Genomic DNA, 14,311 nt, shown 5'->3' with positions numbered 1-14,311 from the left:
TGGTTATTTTACAAAGATGTGATGTATCCCCTCGTTTAAATGACAATCCGGAGAGTGAGAGTGTGTATTGTGATTTGATTGGTTGGTTGGTTGGTTGGTTTGTTGTTTAACGCTGCACTCAACAATATTCCAGCTATATGACGGCGGTCTGTAAATAATCGAGTCTGGACCAGACAATCCAGTGATTGATATAATGAGCAAGTCAGCGAGCCTGACCACCCGATCCCGTTAGTCGCCTCTTACGACAAGCATAGTCACCTTTTACGGCAAGCATGGGTTGCTGAAGACCTATTCTACCCCGGAAGTGTATCATGAAACAACAATGGAATTACATCCAAAACTTATATCCGCCTTCTTCACTGTGTTGTAAGGGGCGGTGGGGTAGCGTAGTGGTTAAAGCGTTCAATCGTCAGGCCGAAGATTCGGGTTCGATTCCCCATATAGATACAATGTGTGAAGCCAATTTCTGGTGTCGCCGTAAAATTGTTGGGATATTGCTAAAAGCGGCGTAAAACCATTACTCACACTCGCTGTGCGGCAACAAGAGCAGGCTTTAAAAAATATGAAAAAAAAACAATAAAAGTAAAAGGCCTAATAAGGTAACATGGTGTAGTTCTGTAATCAGCTGTTTTTAAATATGTCATACAATGTTATTTTGTGACGCGGTAATGGGGAGTTCTTACTCAGATTTTTGTTGGATATTTTTGCATCACTGCTTGAAAACGCGTAATTATTTCCTGTAGGTGGAGCCACATGAGTTTTTCACGACACATTTTTCAGGACATCCCGCGTGCGTTCCAGCGTAAACCCTGAGGACTACTTACTTTTTAAAACAGAATCCCTGAACCCCCTCTCCACCCACCCTCACAATACCAAATGACCCGTACCTTACAATATAAATTTACAGAAAGTAATCTATAGTTCCTTGTAGCTTTCAGTTTATTCTTTAAAAGTATGTTTATCATCAGGAGGTGATCACTACAAACACCCGACGATTCCGACGAACAATTAACTACTTTTTGGTGGCCTAACCACAGTATGCCTACTGACATTTGGGGGTTTGCATATTGTAATGGGGGTTAATGAAGACACACAATGCCCTGTCACTAATAATGGCTATGGTATGTGTCATTTATCTTGACCTTAGTGTTTCATGGGGATGTAATTTGACACATTGAGAACTCCTTATTCGCCTGGTCAGGAGATGACCGATAGATCACTGAACCACGTACATACGCTTCCAGAGGCGGTCGGGTAGCCTAGTGGTTAAAGCGTTCGCTCGTCACGCCGAAAACCCGGGTTCGATTCCCGACATGGGTACAATATGTGAAGCCCATTTCTGGTGTACCCCGATATTAATGGAATATTGCTACGCCAAGCCAACACACATATATTTTGGTTTTCACAGTTGCATGCTCATATTGAAATACGAAAACGAGAACTCTAATGACATCTTCCTTTCCGGAAATGATTATTTGACTAGCCTCTCAAATGTTTATTCTGCCTGTTCATATGATATGACTCAGTACAGGCAATCAGAACATTGTCAGTCCCGGACACATCTTTTGTGGTAAACTTACCAAAGTTCTGCGGCTGTAGTTACAACATTTTGCAGTAAATTCTGCAGTTAACACATAACCATTTCCCTTTAAAATTAACACCCTAGTTTTCTTTCTTAGAAATTATAAATCTCTTGCATTTAGCCATTTCGGGTTTGGTATAACATGTCAATGTTTGTATGTTTTAATCGCTTGTTAACTGTTTAGGTATCATTTGAGTGCAAAATTTGATAGAAAGTGTGTGATGTGAGGTGTATGGCGTGTGTATGTGGTGTGTGTTGTGTGTTGTGTGTTGTGTGTTGTGTGTATGTGGTGTGTGTTGTGTGTATGAGGTGTGTGGCGTGTGTGTGAGATGTGTGGGGTTGGGTGTGTGTATGAGGTGCCTGGTGTGTCAGGTGTATGGTGTGCGTGTGATGTGTGTGGGGTGTGTATTAAGTGTGTGGTGTGTGTGTTGTGTGTTGTGTGTTGTGTGTATGAGATGTGTGGTGTGTGCATGAGGTGTGTGGCGTGTATGTGAGGTGTGTTGTGTGTTGTGTGTGTATATTAAGTGTGTGGTGTGTGTGAGTGTGTGAGGTGTGGTGTGTGTTGTGTGTATGATATGTGTGTTGTGTGTATGATGTGTGCGGTGTGTGTGTGATGTGTGCGGTGTGTGTGTGAGGTGTGTGGTGTGCGTGTGAGGTGTATGGTGTGTGTGTGAGTTGTGTGGCGTGTGTGTATGAGGTGTGTGGCGTGTGTGTGAGGTGTGTGGCGTGTGTGTGTGAGGTGTGTGGCGTGTGTGTGAGGTGTGTGGCGTGTGTGAGAGGTGTATGGCGTGTGTGTGTGAGGTGTGTGGTGTGTGGTGTGTGGCGTGTGTGTGAGGTGTGTGGCGTGTGTGGCGTGTGTCCGAGGTGTGTGGCGTGTGTGAGAGGTGTGTTGTATGTGTGAGGTGTATGGCGTGTGTATGAGGTGTGTGTTGTGTGTATGAGGTGTGTTGCGTGTGTATGAGGTGTGTGGCGTGTGTGTGAGGTGTGTGGCGTGTGTGTGAGGTGTGTGGCGTGTGTGTGAGGTGTGTGTTGTGTGTATGAGTTGTGTGGCGTGTGCGTGAGTGGTGTGGCGTGTGTGTGAGGTGTGTTGTGTGTATGATGTGTGTGTTGTGTGTGTGAGGTGTGTGTGAGGTGTATGTGTGATGTGTGTGGCGTGTGTCTGAGGTTTGTGGTGTGTATGTGAGGTGTGTGTGAGGTGTGTGGTGTGTATGAGGTGTGTGGTGTGTGTGTGAGGTGTGTGGTGTGTATGTGAGGTGTGTGGCGTGTGTCCGAGGTTTGTGGTGTGTGTCTGAGGTGTGTTGCGTGTGTCCGAGGTGTGTGGCGTGTGTGTGAGGTGTGTGGCGTGTGGTGTGTGTGTGTGAGGTGTGTGGCGTGTGTGTGAGGTGTGTGGTTTGTGTCTGAGGTGTGTGGCGTGTGTGTGAGGTGTGTGGTTTGTGTCTGAGGTGTGTGGCGTGTGTCCGAGGTGTGTGGTGTGTGGTGTGTATGAGGTATGTGGTGTGTGTGTGAGGTGTGTGGCGTGTGTCCGAGGTGTGTGGTGTGTATGAGGTGTGTAGCGTGTGTTTGAGGTGTGTGGCGTGTGTCTGAGGTGGGTGGCGTGTGTGTGAGATGTGTGATGTGTGCGTGTGAGGCGTGTGGCGTGTGTGTGAGGTGTGTGGTGTGTGTCTGAGGTGAGTAGCGTGTGTCCGAGGTGTGTGTTGGGTGTATGAGGTGTGTGGTGTGTATGAGGTGTGTGGTGTGTGTGTGAGGTGTGTGGCGTGTGTCTGAGGTGTGTGGCGTGTGTGTGGTGTGTGTGTGTGAGGTGTGTGTGTGAGGTGTGTGGCGTGTGTCCGAGGTGTGTGTTTGGTGTATAAGGTGTGAGGTGTGTGTGTGAGGTGTGTGGCGTGTGTCCGAGGTGTGTGGTGTGTATGAGGTGTGTGGTGTGTGTGTGAGGTGTGTGGCGTGTGGCGTGTGTCTGAGGTGTGTGGCCTGTGTGTGATGTGTGTGATGTGTGCGTGTGAGGTGTGTTGCGTGTGTGTGAGGTGTGTGGTGTGTGTGTGTGGTGTGTGGCGTGTGTTCGAGGTATGTGGCGTGTGTCTGAGGTGTGTGGCGTGTGTGTGAGGTGTGTGGTGTGTGTGTGTGAGGTGTGTGGCGTGTGTGTGAGGTGTATGATGTGTGTGTGAGGTGTGTGGCGTGTGTCCGAGGGGTGTGTTGGGTGTATGAGGTGTGTGGTGTGTGTGTGAGTTGTGTGGCGTGTGTCCGAGGTTTGTTGTGTGTATGATATGTGTGGCGTGTATGTGAGGTGTGTGTGTGAGGTGTGTGGCATGTATCTGAGGTTTGTGGTGTGTATGTGAGGTGTGTGTGAGGTGTGTGGTGTGTGACTGAGGTGTGTGGCGTGTGTGTGAGGTTTGTGGCGTGTGTGTGAGGTGTGTGTGTGAGAGGTGTGTGGTGTGTGTGTGAGGTGTGTGGCGTGTTTGTGAGGTGTGTGGCGTGTGTGTATTATGTATGTGGTGTGTGTATTAAGTGTGTGAGGTGTGTTGGTGATACGTGGTGTGTGTGGGTGGTGTGTGGTGTGCGTGGGTGACACGTGGTGTGTGTGTGGTATGTGTTTACTGTGCATGGTGTGTGTGTGAGGATTGTAGTTTGTTTGTGTGAGGTGTCTGTGTGGTTTGCCTTGTGTGTGTGAGATGTTGTGGTGTGTGGAGGAGGTGGGAGGTGGGAGGTGTATGGTGTGTGTGCGAGGTGTAGGGTGTGTGTGGATGAGATGTGATGTGTGTGTGTGTGCACCCACTGCACCCTCAGCACCTCTCCTCTGGATCTGCCAGTGTTTAAGCTCTGACCAAGCAGTGGTAAACCCAACTCAGCATATCAACATATTTAGGCCTTTAAACACGTAGATTTGGGGGTGTAAAGTGGGATTCTTGTCGCTTTCAGGTGCTCAGATATAACAAAACTTTTGTTACGTTTAGGATTTAAATACTCCTCAACACGTCTTTCACCAAAGATGACTGTCATGTATTTGATACCTAAACATTTTGTTTACTCTGTAATTTATTGCAACTCTTTGGAGTTTTGAACTGAGAGTAAGTTAAACACTCACGCGCAAGAAGGAGAAATATACACCATATTTAAATATTTTTTGTACCTGTAAAAGACATCAAATCTTGACCTGTGATAAATATCCCAACACTGGTTAAAATTGCTAGTTGGTGAATGTCTACTGTCATAAGTAAATGCGAAACCTTGAATAGTAAACAGTTGAATTTTGATAAGATTAAAATAACTTCTGTTTGTCACTGTTTGTAATGGGAAAACATTTCAATTCAACAATTGTGATCCACGTAGTGCCATGTACGTACTGAACGCAGTAATCAAGGGAATAATATTAAATATTAACTATGATCCTTCCTCCATCCCTTTGACGGATGCAGTTGTAGCTATTGTACTGCAATTTAAAAAAAATAAAACACATTTAATGATACTCGACTTTGATACGCGAAAGTCCCTTTAAGCCTAGACCAAACCCTCCCCACCTTATGCAGGCCTTGTTTAGTCTGTTAACAATGCCAGGCTTGCAGTCTTCTTGTTGGCTTCTTTTGACCGGGAAGAGCCGCCAATCGGGGAGATCGCAAAACACCTGAGAGACCGAGATGACACGCTCGGGTGAGACTTACCTGCATACATCGGACGGGTTTTACCTGAGGAGTTTACCTGTCGGGATCACCTGTCAGTCAGAAGCCAAGGTAAGTTTTCTTTGAAAACAGTAGTTACATTACATATTTGTTGATTAGGAACATCGATTATGATTATTTCGTATGATCAATGGCAACGAATTTGTGTGTACGTTTTTGTTTTAATCATACCAACAAATTACGTAATGGTTTCTTGATAGAAAACAAAAGCTTCAAGAAAACTACCTCGAATTGCAGTTCTAGTCAATGGATACCCATACATTTCCGACCACAGGGGTACTGCAAACACCAATGGACAAGCATGAATAGAGAAACAGTGTTATTTTATTGAAAACAACCTTTGACAGCGCAGTATTACTGATATATGCACTGAAAAAAATCAATATGTTATCGATAAATAAAAGCGACAAAACCCTTTTCATATCCAAAAGAAATCTCCGTCAAGCAACAAAGTCGATTGTACCTTTTAGATTATATCATCATCAACTATATCGATGACATGTACTAAAGACTACCAAGATGGAAAATATAACAAAATCCAAATATGAGTTGATAAATATTCAGGATACAACAGTAGAGAATTTACGTTTGTACATGAATCTGAGGTGTTTTCCAACGGCTGGCTACACTTTCAAACAGAACATGACGAAGTTTACATGGTTCAACACTTGAAAAACACTGACCGTCAAAATATTGCTGTAAACGCTTTATGTACATTTTAATTTTGATAGCAAAGTAATCATATCATATGAAGGTATAAGATGATAAATGAAAATTATTCTATATTATTTCAGTTGAATCTCCATCAAAAGATGCGTTAATTGTACGACGCAATTAATCTTTATTTACGTAAATCCTACACCTACTTGCTGAACCTTGGTATCCTTTGATCTCGTTTCACAATGCGGGATTCGCTTCGGAATTTGAAACGTTGATGATCAGATTTCGAAAAGAATATTTTTTCAGAGCGTGGTGACTGAAATCCAAATGATCAGATGTAGAGTATCAAAACGAGCGTGCTATGTGATAGCTGTTTGTAAATGTTCCAGTATGGATCAGACAATTCAGTGAATGACATGACCTAGGCAATTGGGATACGATGACATGCATCAACCAAGTCAACGAGCCTGACCATCCGATCCGTTAGTCGCCTTTTACGACAAGTATGGGTTGCTGAAGACCTATTCTAACCGTAGACAACTTTACTCTGTCATTTCATGAATGTGTTGCAAGCGCCATATAGCTGATATTTGCCGATGCAATATTCACCCACTCACAACAAAAAACAAATGGTTGGTCACTGCAGTTTTTATAGAAAAGTAAAAAAACATCAAAAAACTAAATTCTATTCAAATATAATTAGAATATAATATAGGGAGACTATTTGAGACTATATAGTCTCCCTTCCTTGATTGAAATTATATACAGTAAACTACGGTTATAACGAACACGCTTATAACGAATTACGGTTATAACGAACTAGAATTTGTGGTCCCTTTCAGGTCGCTATAACTGTAGTTTACTGTAATATATACATGGATTCGTATTGATACATTCATTCCATTTTCATATCCTCCTCAAGGGGATAATGGTTATGGCATTGGCTCGCCATGATAACGGTGAAGTGAAATTGGGTTTAACGTCGCGTCCAAGATTATTCCGCTTATAGAGCGACGTGCATGTACGTGTGTGTGTGTTTGTGTGACTGCTTGTACTAGTCCGGACTGATGCCGATTTATAGTGCTAGCTCACTGAGATACCATGCCGCAGTTAAACATGAATACCCCACTCAGACACAGTATACTGACTCCGAGCCGACCAGTCCTTGTTTTAGCCCCTCAATGTCTTTTTGTATCACGCGGCCGGGGATCGAACCCCGGACTTTCCGCTCTCCGGCCTGCCGCTCTACCACAAGACCACGGAGGCGGTCGCCATGATAACGATCCGAGCTCCATTCCCCACAAGGGTATAATGTGTCACTACACGAAGGGATAGTATTTCCCAAATGTATGCGTGTTAGGAAATGAACGTGTCATCCGAGGCCCAATTGACCGACTTCTGAAACGTACGTATCATTTGCCCGCCATTTGAATATGATGCGAAACTTTATTCGTGTTGAACATGTGGCGGTTCTCCCCGATTATGTTTCTAGGTTTGTCAGCAACATACACGTGCTCGTGGGTTTTCACCGAAGTGGTAAACGTCTGAGACCTGCATCACTTCGGGCTTTCCTCCCACATTAAGTTGACACGCCGTGATATAACTGTTATACTGTCAAAAGCGGTGTTAAACCCAACTCACTGCTGGCAAACCCAGAAACAAAAACGGAGCGAACCGGGATTCGAGCCCACAATCATAGGTTTCTGGCGTGCCCAAGGGACGCAACTTTGCACAGCGATATATTGTTATAGATTTTATTGTTATCGATAGATTTTCAATTTAGATTTTTGCATAGAATGTTATACCAAAAAAGAACTTTATAAAATGAAACTTGTCGATGATGATTTATGTGAATTTTGCAAGATAGAGAAAGAAAACTTGATGCATGTATTTTATGACTGTGAATATGTGTTCGAATTCTGGCAAAACTTGGAGTCTTTTTTTAATTCTGTTAGAAATAATCATATACTTTTTACAAGATTTAATGTATGTTTTGGTGAAATAAGTGCAAAACCTGCAAATAATCATATTATTATGTTAGCTAAGAGACACATTTTTATTTCTAGTTTAAAGAAAAGGAAACCCTCAATGGATGTTTTTAAACAAGTATTAAAAGATGCTATCTATTTGGAATATCTGTCAGCAAAAACTAATAATAAGCTTTGCACTTATAACAGAAAGTGGATATTGTATTGTGGTTTACATGATGCCTTGAATCTTGCATAGATTGGTGACTGTGTGTTATTATTGATTGTTTCCAATCACTTTGACTCTATTGCCAAAGAAAAATTGCAATGTTTCTCCAAGATAATGATTACAATACTATATTTCGGTACTGTTTATTTTTTTATTATTAGCTTATCTTTCTACGATTGCTCATAAATATGGTATTAACTACTTTCATGCCAGAACATCTTGCTCGATCCTACATGATCAAGACCTATCCTCCAAATATGCTGTGTCAAAATGTTAATAATGCTATATATGTATATTTCACTGTGTATGTAACCACTGAAACTGGAAAAAAAATATTTAAAAAAACAAAAACACTGTGGATAATTACCCAGTGTAGCGTTTCAGCTTGCGTATACACGTTTTCACTGATTTCTTCTGACTGACTGAATGCAGGCATCGTGTATACAAGTCTTCTGTTGTGATAAATGCACAGTTGTGCCACATCTCGTTTATTGTAACTTGTTTCACTGCAGTGATGTCTCGCAACACACGAACACATGCTAATTAGAAGTCGAAGCCTAAAACAGCATTACGGTACAATTATTTTCTAGAAGGTCCATTCATAGGTTTACAAAACCCAATGGCAGAGAGTAATCAAGTACTGTCCCAACAAACTACCAATACCCAGTGTGAATGATGACGTGAGTAAACGCTGAGTGGGTTATGCATTATATAAAGCCATGGTCTCCAACACTCCCATTCAGTTCTCTAAGAACGTAACCCAGTGAAGGGAACTTATTAAACTCACGATTTCATGCGAATTTGTCAGCTTGCGTTATAGTGTTTGGCTTAGCCAGACCCTTAGTGTTATAAGTTTAATGAGGTCATATGAGTCTTGGTGGTATATGTGAAAATAAAGTAACGTGAACTTAATATTTCAAATGTTGTAAACAATTGATCATCTTGTTTAAGTACCGGTGATTTGAGCATATTCTAAAACATACCCTTGGTATCCGGAATGATACATACGACAATACACGATGATCACATGTTTGAAAGGTGTAGCTTCGTACGAAATAAAGTCACTTAGTCACTTTGTCCCCCACCGTAAGTTGCTGTGTTATTTCTAAACTCGACGGCGTAAACAATGCACGCACTCCCTTAATAGGATGTTCACAGACGTGTATGGTAGACGTGAATCATAAGAACAAAATTAAAGTCTGAGGGAAAATTTGTATCAGGCGTATGACAATACTGCGAAGCTGTTTTCGATCGTTTTATTAAAACACCACCACTGTTTGCATAAAGCGTCTAGACAAGATTCTTAGACCCAAGCATGACGAAATATTGGTCGTGTTTCGTAGTTATTTCCTAGCCCCTGGACTAGTATTTTTCAACATCAGTTGTATAACATGGTTTGTCGACTGACAATAGTTGAGGAACGGTTGTCAAGTGGGCCCAAACTTGTTTAAATAGTTGAGGAACAGTTGTCAAGTGGGCCCAAACTTGTTTAAATAGTTGAGGAACAGTTGTCAAGTGGGCCCAAACTTGTTTAAATAGTTGAGGAACAGTTGTCAAGTGGGCCCAAACTTGTTTAAATAGTTGAGGAACAGTTGTCAAGTGGGCCCAAACTTGTTTAAATAGTTGAGGAACAGTTGTCAAGTGGGCCCAAACTTGTTTAAATAGTTGAGGAACAGTTGTCAAGTGGGCCCAAACTTGTTTAAAAAGTTGAAGAACAGTTGTCAAGTGGGCCCAAACTTGTTTAAAAAGTTGAGGAACAGTTGTCAAGTGGGCCCAAACTTGTTTAAATAGTTGGGGAACAGTTGTCATGTGGGCCCAAACTTGTTTAAATAGTTGGGGAACAGTTGTCATGTGGGCCCAAACTTGTTTAAATAGTTGAGGAACAGTTCATAAATGAGGCCCATACATGTTATTAGCATTACATTAAACATTTATGTACCGCAGGTCTCCAGGTACAAATATCTGCTCAAATGCGGATTTATTTGTTACCCGACCAGTGGATCCGTTCGCATTCCAGTTATCATTCTCAACTCTCTGGGGAGTATACAACCCAAGCTCACATTTCGGGTACCCATTCCCTGCTGGGTGAACAGAGGCACATGCTCAGGGTGACACCACAAGTTTTGACACTTGTGTTTCGGGTGTATGTACGTATTCGTGTTTCAACCATCTGGTCATCTGCCATCGGACGAGTGGGTTCTTTTGAGTGTACATGGTGGATATACTGTACGCTAGGGGTAGTGACAGCACTGAAAAAACCTGTAAACATTGTTGTCCCAAGGCTGAAAAAAAAAACCGGTCACTAGCGGTCACTTCATGAATAAATATTGGCGGGAAAGTTTTAAAGTGGGACCCATTCAGCAAAAATAGTTAAGGAAAAGTGTATAAGTGTTACCCATGCATGTCTAAATAGTTGAGGAACAGTTTATAAGTGTTACCCATGCATGTCTAAATAGTTGAGGAACAGTTTATAAGTGTTACCCATACATGTCTAAATAGTTGAGGAACAGTTTATAAGTGTTACCCATACATGTCTAAATAGTTGAGGAACAGTTTATAAGTGTTACCAATACATGTCTAAATAGTTGAGGAACAGTTTATAAGTGTTACCAATACATGTCTAAATAGTTGAGGAACAGTTTATAAGTGTTACCAATACATGTCTAAATAGTTGAGGAACAGTTTATAAGTGTGGCCCATACATGTCTAAACAGTTGAGGAACAGTTTATAAGTGTAACCCATTCATGTCTAAATAGTTGAGGAACAGTTTATAAGTGTTACCAATACATGTCTTAACAGTTGAGGAACAGTTAATAAGTTTAACCCATTCATGTCTTAATAGTTGAGAAACAGTTAATAAGTGTGGCCCTTACATGTCTAAGTAGTTGAGGAACAGTTAATAAGTGTAACCCATTCATGTCTTAATAGTTGAGAAACAGTTAATAAGTGTGGCCCTTACATGTCTAAGTAGTTGAGGAACAGTTAATAACTGAGATGGGCTATAGCACTGCCATACATACTTACACAGAGCAAATCCAGGTCTGTTTCTCTCAATGTAATGTACACATATAGACATAAACGAAAAACAAATATCTTGCCTGTTTAGTATATTACATGTGGTAGCTGTCGTGTGTGTGCACAATGGAGACGTAAAATAATTTAGTTGTACAGAGAAAACTCGATCTAATTGTCACAACGTCTGAATAGCTGTGTTGAGACGTGCTATAGATACACGATATACCCACAGTCAGTGAGGCATGAAACGGTATATTTTACATACGTGTCCTTATCCCCTCCATAGTGAAACAGAGAAATCGATAGCGAAATTAGAGTAATGTCAACACGTCCTCTTGTTGCGTGGCATCAACACGCACAGAATGTCTTCAAAATGTATAGGTTAAATTATTTGAATAATTGTGAATGATTGGGACACGAGAGGCCCAGTCGTCTAAGGCGCCGCGGGGCGGTCGGGTAGCCTAGTGGTTAAAGCGTTAGCTCGTCACGCAGAAGACCCGGGTTCGATTCCCGACATGGGTACAATGTGTGAAGCCCATTTCTGGTGTCCCCGCCGTGATATTGCTGGAATATTGCTAAAAGCGGCGTAAAACCATACTCACTCACTCTAAGGCGCCGCAATTCGCTGTTCAGAGTTGCGTCCCTTGGTCTCGCCAGAAACCCATGATTGTGGGTTCTAATCCCGGTTCGCCCCGGATATGTTTCTAGGTTTGTCAGCACCATCTCGTGCTTGTGGGTTTCACCGAAGTGGTAAACATCCAAGAAATCATAAAAATCAATGAAGACACCGGGTTTTCGTGAAACCCATCTTATGATGGGGATTCGGAGGCAGTTTGACAACCATGACAACTTTCCGCTCTCGTTGTACTTAAATCTAACTTTGCCTCCACTTCATACCCTGCACATGCGTATCCAAACATACCAATACGTTGTTTTTATCACTGTCTATTGTGAAGAAGGAGATTTATATTCGTATATCATTACGGTGACACTTATTGCACAGGGAAGGTCACCTCTGACAGTTATAGTCCTTTATAGTGTCTTTAACTTGCCTTTTAAAACGATGTAAGTTTCTGATAGGCACTGGTATCTATTACTTGCAGTTATGAAACGTGTTAAAATAATAAGCTTATAATAAAGTAGGCAGAATCTAAGTACTCACACATGTTATCACTTTGGTAATGTATTATTATTATTATTATTATTATTATTATTATTTACAGATTAAAATTTTAAAAAATGCAGCAAAGGGGGTTTTGTGACCCTGGCACAGTCAGGCTGGTTAGGCTCATCATCGGCTCAGGGCCCTTGCCCCCCCTACACGCAGCCCAGACAGCGAATGGGACTTCTCCCAGGAAGCGCTGCCTAGTCAAACCCACCCAGAACTTTAAGGAGAATGTGAAGGCTCCCCAACACTGCAGCCTTCTGCATTACCCAGATTGTCAGAAGGGATGTATTTCTGGTAGCACACCCGGGTACTCTCCCGATGTCAGTCAACAGATTGGGAGGTACCAAACCTAAGGCACCGAGAACAATGGGGAGTCGGACAACTTGGTACTTAGGATGCAAGCGTGACATTTCGAAAGCGAGGTCCGCATATTTGCCATGTTTTACCTCGATTTTGTCAATCACATTAGTGTCAAAGGGGACAGAAAATTCAATGATATAAATGATTTCATTGGATTTAACAAAAAGGACAAGATCAGGTTTATTGGCCTGGATACGTCTGAGGCTGTAAATGGGCCTATTCCAAAGAATTTCGTATTTATCCTTTTCCATGACGCCCTCTACATATTCCGGGTGGTACCATGGGTGGACCTCTAGGTCAGAACCACAAGCATGGCGAGGACGGTAATAAAATTATCGAGCTACACCATCATGTCGTTTAAGATACTGTGTTTGTGCCAAAGCTGGGCATCCACTGACAATGTGTTGGACAGTCTAATTGATTTCATTTCATAATCTACATTTCATATTTACATTTTTATGCAAAATCACACATTGACGGCTTCGAGTGGGAAGTGACTGGTCCTGAGCAGCAAACAGAAAGCCTTCTGTTTGACTTTTCAGGCCAGACGACTTCATCCAAGCGAAGGACTCTGCAGGATTGCTGGTCTTCTCAACACACTGCACATAAACCTGATGCAGTGGTCATTATTATTATGATGATGATGATGATGATGATGACGACGCTTCCTTACAACCCAGCTTGTGATTATTTGCATAGATTATTAATTATTGTCCTAACACTATGATCATGAGTGGGAGTAGCATCGAGCCCTTTTTCCTTCCACATTAAGGAGAGACAGTGTTGGTTAAATTCTTGCTTCAAGCGGCGTCAAAATGAATTAGGTCAAATTTACACGAGGGACATATGTTATAAACTCATATTTCGTCCACTGAACTACCTGCTACTCCAACTTGTATTATGCTAAGACTTGACCCTGATCGACTACTGTTTGTCCGAGTGCTACATATACACACTATAGTATTACTAGACACACAACCATTCATGATTTCAAGAGAGTTAACTGACTTTAAAAGTCCAGTTTCCACCCTTGTCGAACTAGGCTGGAATTCCTGGGCTCTATCGTAGCGCCACCAGTGGCTATTACGAGTTATGTCCCTTCTGAGCCTCTCCTTTAGACCAATCAGATTCCACCTCTCGTTTCACTTGCATTTGCTTGAAACAAAACAGTGGCGCCGAGTCAAGACGATCTGATCGATAATCAAGGTCTATGTTGTGATAAAACGGGTCTTTCATCGCGCAATGCGTGAGCACCTTGATTAAAAACATGAAAAGATTTGGAAAATATCTGTTGACAACGAGTTGGCGGTGCACATGCTTTGCAAATCCTGCAATCGACCGAAATCTGCAGGACAGTTTACGAACCGGATTTCGATTTCGATGCACGAATTTGATTGGACTATGCATAGACTCGTTAGTCCAGCCAAAATGTAACTCCATAATACCAAAATGGAAACTGGACTTTTTTAGTCAGTTAACTCTCTTGCCTTGGGAAGATGGCCCAACGTTTACTCCGGGCATGTTCACAAGTTCACCCCTTGTGAACATGGCCGGAGTAAACGTTGGGCCATCTTCCCAAGGCAAGAGAGTTAACTGACTAAAAAAGTCCAGTTTCCATTTTGGTATTATGGAGTTACATTTTGGCTGGATATAACCACATT

General features: G+C 42.1%; 1 protein-coding gene across 1 annotated transcript in view; it reads left to right on the top strand.

The window, feature by feature from the left end:
* The first annotated feature begins 5,154 nt into the window (after window positions 1-5,154).
* The window catches only part of LOC124137543, a 54,371-nt gene continuing 45,214 nt past the window's right edge, over window positions 5,155-14,311 (top strand). Inside the window, exon 1 of the mRNA XM_048398955.1 lies at window positions 5,155-5,301. The gene's annotated coding sequence lies outside the window, so the exon portion shown is untranslated. The remainder of the gene's footprint in view (window positions 5,302-14,311) is intronic.

The sequence above is a fragment of the Haliotis rufescens genome, unplaced genomic scaffold (genome assembly GCF_023055435.1).
Source record: "Haliotis rufescens isolate VD_foot unplaced genomic scaffold, xgHalRufe1.0.p SCAF_19, whole genome shotgun sequence".
Lineage (NCBI taxonomy): Eukaryota > Metazoa > Mollusca > Gastropoda > Lepetellida > Haliotidae > Haliotis > Haliotis rufescens.
This window is presented reverse-complemented; position numbering and strand designations above follow the sequence as displayed.